Here is a 6,858-nt window from a genome sequence, read left to right as displayed (position 1 = left end):
ACACAGGTGCCACTCTTCCTCCCAAATGCCAGTTAGGGCTGTCAGAGCGATTTGTGACATTTTATGCAAATAAATTTAGTGAGCTCACTTGCATGTTTTGCAACAAGTTTGCATATAACCATAAACAATCTAACTAAGGTACTTCAGTGGCCCCTCCGTCCATCACCTGAGCATCTCACCATCTTCAATGGCTGTTATCCCCATTTTACAGATGGGGAAACTGAGGCAGAGGCACTAAGTGACTTACCCAAGGCTGCACAGGGAGTCTGTGGCAGCACAGGGACTTGAACCCATATCTCTGTCTAGCGCCCTAACATCTGGACCATTCTTCCTCTGCCAGATTTAAAAATGCAGGTTTAAAAAATATAGTGCTTATACTCAGAGCTAGTGAAAGGCAGGGACCAGAAAGCCCTCGCCAATGAAGCCTTCAATTTATCTACAGGGCAGCAGCAGGACAAGCTTCCCAGACATGCTGCTCTGCCAGCAGGCATCTAGAGCTCCTCCTCTCTAGCACCCCCTGCCAACAGCCGCCGGCTCTGCGGTGATCAGCCTCTTCTTCTTACTCAGCCTTCCAACCAGGTCACACACAGTCCCACCCCTTCTGGGAAAACAAAAAGTCCAACAGGTAAGAGTCCATCGTCCTTACAGGAGGGTCTTCAGCCCCAGCTTTGGGGCCCAGGATCCTTCCACCCTTCTCTCAGGGCTTTAAAGTGTCCTTATCCCCATACTGCCGCGAGTGTCTGGCCACTTTCCTGCTGGCTGGCAGGGGATCCCAGGCCCTCTCACTATGCTGGGTTCCAGTCCAAGGACCGAATAACCAACAGCCAAGGTCTGCTCTGTCAGACTCCTTGAAGCTGTCTCCATGGACTCCTTCCTACTGCAGCCTGTCAGTAGGCCTCTCCCACGGCCACTCTATGGTCACCCTTCTCTCTGGGCTCCCTCCACCCTGCAATCATCCAGTAAATCCCCAATTTAACCCAACTTCTATCCTCCTCTGGTTTCACCGTTAGTCCCTCATAGATTTCCCTTGCTCTGTTCCTCTGAACACCTCCCAGGACTCTCCCCATGGAAGTCCAGATCCTGCCCGTGGCTGTGGTCCTGATTCACCTCAACCCTCACATCCAGGCTCCTGACAGCATTCCACTCCCCAGGTCCCTCCGCCTGCAAGTCCTACCCCTGCCACACCCCTCCAGGGTCCTCCTGTTCTTGGGCTCTGTCTCTCCCTGGCTGAGCTAATTCTTCCCCTTTACCTCTGAGCCCCGCACGAGGCCTCGACCGGCAGAGTATCCCAGCTCTAGACAGCTCCATCACAACCTGCTCTGCACCAGCTCCTGCTGCTCCTTTGTGTTCCTCCACAGCCAAGAGACTGGCTGATGAATTCTCCCTTCTTTCCTGTACCACCCTCTTCTGCTCCAGGCTTTGTGCCTTTATAGCACCGCCCAGCTCCTCCCCAGCTGGGCTTCCTCTTTAATTAGGCCTGCCCCCCCCCCCCTCGGATGCAACCAAGTGGGTTAATTGGCCTTTCAGGCCCCCATTAACCCTTGCAGAGCCAGGATGAGGTTGGTATAGACCCCATCACAGTGATACTTGGCAGATCTGGATGCCACCAGATAGAGATGCTCCCATGACATGACACTAACCCCAACCCTGTTAACAGCATCGTCCCCCAGAACAGCAGCCAGCTCAGTGCAACAACCACTGCACTCAGTCACCATTGACACTGCTGTGTCATTACACATTGATATTGCAGTAGTGTCAAGAGGCTTGGGATCTGGACCCAAAGAGCTTATGCCAGTCAATTGGGGCCACTGCCCATCTCTTACCTACTATCCTGTGTGCCCGACACTTATTGCTCCCCCATAGGCCTAGGACTCTGTCAATCTCGTCCTTCCCCCCTCAATCCTGACCTGCCTTCTTTGGGAGTTACTTGGGCAGATGCTCCTGCTTCCACTGACTTCGGCACTAGAGGGAGGGAGGGATCTTGACACTGCTGCTGCTGGACTCTGGAGCTGGGGCTCAGGATGGGAGCAGTCCTGGAGCCTAGCTCCCCATGCTGAATGGCATGGTAAGCCACTTTCTAGCTCAAGCTGCTCCTGCTTACCCAACTGTCCAGACCTCCAGGTAACTGGTGGCTGTAATGACAGCAGAAAAGCACCTGCAGGCAGAGGAGGGTGATGTAACAGCCAACCAGCCTCACCATGAGTAACTGACAGCAGCCATGTGGGCCAGTTTACATGGTTTACTCCCATCAGAGGTCACAGTGCCGAGGCCAGGTGCAATGTTAGCTAGTTACATGCAAACGAGGGTGCACTGATTGATTCAGGAGAGGACAGTATTAGCTCTTTCTGAAATACCACTGCAGCAAATCAGAGCATGCCTGCCAATCTCTCCTTCCCAGTTGGCTTGGCGAGGATCAGAGATTTCTCTGGAGCAGCTGCATCAGGGCCTGATCAAAGTCAATGGAAATACTCCAGTTAATCAGCCTGGATAGGCTTGGATCAGACCTTTAATTTGTGGTATAATAGAAAGGTTCCCTGCTATCCCTGGAGCAGCTGCCCCCAGTTTAACCCAACATGGGGGAAGTGGTAATGGCCTCCTCCGTGAGTGAATCTTCTCCCACCTCAATAGGGCTCCACTGGCAAATTACACCTCCCAGGCATCAACAGCAATTAATCGAGACCTGTGACGGGGCCATGCCTTGCCCTCATCCTCTGACGCCCCCAAAACTGCTCAGACCCACTTTCTTTTTGGGTTCAGGCTGCATGTGATTCTAACCCCATCCACCAACACCAGTGTAGTGCAACACCAGTTTTAACCTCTACTCCAGTCAGCCCTTCTTTGCTAGGACCCTAGGAGGTCTCCCTCTCTCTAGGGAGCTCCTTCATTGTAGCTCAGCTAGCCTTGTCCTCATCCCCCGTAACAAGTCCATCCGGGGTTTTTATCAGATTGGTCAGCTGAGGGCTAATTAGTTCCTTACCCCCCCAGCCTCTCCTTCTGGTTAGTTAATTATTCCATCACCTGTGACTGGGGAAACTAATTGAGGCTACCGGGATCAGAGTGCTGACCCACCTGTCAGATCTCAGCACTCTGTCACAGGACTCTTGGTAGAATCCCGGACTGGAATAGCGGGGGTGCTGGGCAAGACTGAGGGAGGGATGTCGATGGAGCTGGGAGGTGGGGGGGGGGGAAGTAAAGTCTGGGATAGTGGCCGAGGGGAGGCTACTAGGTGGGGTTGAGGGACATCATCTAAGCTGTGTTCTGGGTCAGGACTAAGGGGCATCAATAGCTCAGGACTGAGGTTTCTTTGCCAGGATGACGTAGCTGAAGTGTGCATTTAGCCTGGTTGCACTACACCTGGCTGACACAGTGATATCAATTAGTGAACAATTAAATCTCTTGATCGACTTTAATCCAAACTGAAGTAAGTCGTTTCAAAAAATTCTTTGCATGTGAAATGCCTCCCAAACCTGAGGCTTCTAGTTTTCATCCCTAGAACTGAAAAATATCATCTGTGCTGGTTTTGAATTGTGTGTGTATAAATCATCCCCTGGGGGTGGGGCCTTTTGTGCCAGGTTTCAGCCTGAGTGACTTTTTATAGCTGAGTTATAAACTTTTAAAGGCCAGACTTAATCATAGCGATACTGAGACAACCGTTACAGTAGTGGTTTAAGGGGCATGGCTCTGATATATCTATGTGACATCTCCAAGTACACTTAGCACAGATGGCAGCTGGGTGTCCCATTTGCAGTGAGATTCCCCAGTCTGGAAGAGAGTGAGGTCTAGTGTTTAAAGTGGGGCCCAAGACTCAGGACTCTTGGATTCTAGCCTTGCCTCTCCTACTGTGATACCCTGTGACCTTGAGAAAGTCACTTACCCGCTGTGGGACACCGGTGTAAATCCAAATAATTCCACCAAACTCTGGATTTACACAGCTATAACTAAGAGCAGAATTTGACTCTCTGTGTTAAATGAGGATGAGAATATCTACTTTCTTCTAAATGAAGTTTCAAGAGTTGTTTGTGAAATGCTTTGGGGGTCTCAGCTGGATGGTGTTCTGTAAACCCAGGAAGTGCAAATCCAAATTCCGCGTTTAATGCTGCTTGGAGTTAGCACCTTAGCATAATATTGGAATCACAGAATCATCCAAAACTGGGGCGTCAAAAGACCTATTGGGTCATTCCTCCTGTGGGTGGCCAATGGACGTTTGTTCTCTACAATATACTCTGCAAAGCTCTGAGCCACCTAGTTCTGAAAAACTGCAAGATAGCAGGGCTTCAACCACATATCCTGGAGTAGACTTCCCATTTCAATAACTTTGATGGTTAAGCAGAATCAGCATTTGATCAATATGAGAACAGAATCTTTCATGGAGAAACTGTCATGAATGACAATAATACAGAACTCTTCTTGGTGTAGTTTTTCTAAATTTATTTGTTTATTAAACAAACAGAAACTACAACATGCATCAGATACTTTTCTTTATTGTACAACAAAACTACGGTGTCATTTGTAATTGCAGAGTTTCCAGCAACATCAGGCAGACTTTTTGATGTTATCCAGTTTTGCACAGTCACTAGAGTGTCGCATCATGAATTATTAAATCAGTGCTTCGTGGTAATACATAATTTCTTATCAATTATTCATGCTAATGTGCGTGTAGTTTACTTAATTGTGTTATTGACGATCAAAAGTAATTTCCTGAAAATCCTCAAGGACAGAAAATTTAATCAGCGTAACTACTTTTCAGATGCAATGCTGTTAAGTATTCTTAATTTGCTCAACAATTCACTTATTTATGTACCTTTCTGGAGGAAATACGAGTTTAATCAAACAATTAGATTGAAGAGTTAGTGTACAGAGGGGCTGGAGTGTAACTGAATGCAAAGTAATTATGTTGAAATGAAGTTGGGTTTGCCCATTTTAGACAGATCTTTTTTTTTTTTTTTTTTTTGCTCCAGAAATCTAAAACACAAACTATAACTGGAAAGATCACTAAGAAAACAATGATTTCCCCTGTCCCTTAGGACGTAAGCTCTTTTTTCCTTTGGTGGTAGGAAGGAGTTGGTTTGTTGCTGTTGTTTAAAAGAATAATAATAGCTTGAATTGAGACATAATTTATAGTCAGTGAAATCTTCATTACTTACCGTTCAGCAGCGTTGGAACAATAATGATCACAAGCTATTGCACATTCCCCCTTTGATAGGACATGGTTTTAGCATCAGTGCAGGAGAAAAAGTTCAAGAAGGGCCAAATTCAAAAATGAATCCCATTCTACCAGTGCCAGACCCACTGGAATTTTCCTTGTGACCAGACTGACGCCAGAATAAAAACCGTAGCCCGGATCAGCCTGTGTCAACAGGAGCGGGATTGCGCCTTTTGCCTGCGTTTGCCCTTCACTCCTGGCCCATTCCTGATAGGTGCTGAGGGGTCTCGACCCCCTCAAAGTCAATGGGAGTTGAGGGCATTTAGGACTGCAGGATTGAGCCTGTAGAGACCAGGCCTGCATGTTCGTTCCCCCTCTCCGCTTTCTAACGAGCGATGGTTTAGGGCTAACAAAATCCTGCCAACACCATAAGCCAATGGAGAGTCCCTTTGCATCCCAAAGGGGTCATGAGGTTCTGTGAAACTCCTGGACTGAGATCCTACAGGCAGGAGCAGGAATTTTCCTGTCAATAGCAGTCAGCACAGTCCTATTCCAGGCATGGCTCACCGGAGCAGAGCTCCACAAGAGTCAAGTCCTGCAAAGTGCTGGCACCACCCCGTCTAACTAAGGAGGCTCTCAGCACACCATCACACAGGGTGAGATCCAAAGTGATAGCACAGTGCCTGGGTGGATAATGCAGCACTGCAAACAGTGCTTGGCTGAGATCGTGGGTCAAATTCAGCCCTTACAATAAGCAGCACAGTTCTGTTGACTTCAGTGGAATTTTCCCCATTTGCACCAGGGCTGATTTTAGCTCTGTAACCTGATTAATTTAGGCCCTGAGCCAAAGACCATTGAAGTCAATGGAGTCTTTCCATTAACTTCAGTGCAATTTAGATTGAGTTCTAGAGTATTAGTCCATATGCTACTATGTTTAGGGTGAGTTTCGGGCTGGAGAGGAGACTATATTTCCAGTAGGGTCAATTTCTCCTTCTCACTGTGCATACAGCCAACAAATTAAGACGTACTCCTGGCTTTCCAGTAAACTGACCAGCATCAGGAGACAGGACAGCCTGTTTTTGGCTAGAATAAAGGAATATCCAGAGATCCTTTCTTCCTCTTTATTAAAAATACAACACACAAGGAAGCATTTGCCCTTTTGCAACTCCATTTGCCACCTTCTCTTTCCAAACACGTTTGCAAAATGGCATGGAATTGTCCTAGAACTTTTTCAAAGCTCAACAATCCCACCTAAAAAAAGCCTTTAAATTCCCAGAAATTACTGCCATCTCCAGTACAATGCTGACATTGCTGCTTGTGAGTTATTCATGCCGCCATGGTACTTTCCAGCATTCCCTATAGTGGATACAGGAAGTACCACAAACAATGGAAAAAACATTAACATGGAGCCCGGCGCTGGGATTTCAATCACTAGCAGTTTCATTTTGCTGGTGATCACTATATTCTGCTGAAACGCTCGATGGAAGTTTCACTCATTTTAGTACGATTGGAATGTGTTTGACTGTTTTCTGCTTTTCAGACCGAGGCTGGCTGGGACAGATTCAGTGAAAGTTGGTGACAGTGGAAAGTAGCAGGCAAAACTGGCACACAAAGTGTTACGAGCTCTCCTATGGGGTAGAGCTAAATGGGCCAGGGCAGCCCCCAAATACACGGTGCCTCTGTGGCTTAGTTCCCCCATTGCACCAGAAGCAGCA

Source organism: Emys orbicularis, chromosome 7 (assembly GCF_028017835.1).
Source record: "Emys orbicularis isolate rEmyOrb1 chromosome 7, rEmyOrb1.hap1, whole genome shotgun sequence".
Taxonomy (NCBI): Eukaryota; Metazoa; Chordata; order Testudines; family Emydidae; genus Emys; species Emys orbicularis.
The sequence above is the reverse complement of the archived record's forward strand: the minus strand, read 5'-3'. Positions refer to the sequence as shown.